The following is a 613-nucleotide window of genomic DNA, read 5'->3' as shown; positions in this document are numbered from 1 at the left end:
TGCCTTGCAGCATCCCCGGGTTTGTCCCGGGACCCTCGGATCTGCTCTGCAGCATCCCCGGCATCCCTGGTGCTGCCTCCTGCATCCCCGGCACTGCCCCACGGCATCCCCGAGCCCCCCGGATCTGTCCTTTTATCCCTGGTGCTGACTCCTGCATCCCCGGCACTGCCCCACGGCATCCTCGGAATCCCCCCATCTGTCCTGCAACGTCCCCGGCACTGCCTCCTGCGTCCCTGACGCTGCCCCACGGCATCCCCGGGACCCCCGCATCTGTCCTTGCATTCCCGGCTCTGCCCTGGAATCCCCGGCTCTGCCCTGCAGTATCCCTGGCTCTGCCCTGCAGCGTCCCCGGATCTGCCCTGCAGCATTCCCGGCACTGCCCCCCGGCATCCCCGGCACTGGCCCTTGCATCCCCGGCACCTTCCCATAGCAACCCCAGGATCCAGGATTCTGCCCTTGCTTCCCCGGCATTCCCGGCACCGGGCAGTGCATCCCTGGCACCCCCAAAATCGCCTGACGAGATCCCCAGACTCCCGATTCTGCCTTTGTATTCCCAGTTCTGCCCCATGGCACCCCCTGTCTCTGCCCTGCAACATCCCCAGCACTGCCCCAC

This window comes from Geospiza fortis, unplaced genomic scaffold (assembly GCF_000277835.1).
Source record: "Geospiza fortis unplaced genomic scaffold, GeoFor_1.0 scaffold172, whole genome shotgun sequence".
Classification (NCBI taxonomy): domain Eukaryota; kingdom Metazoa; phylum Chordata; class Aves; order Passeriformes; family Thraupidae; genus Geospiza; species Geospiza fortis.
Note: the sequence above shows the minus strand (reverse complement) of the source record.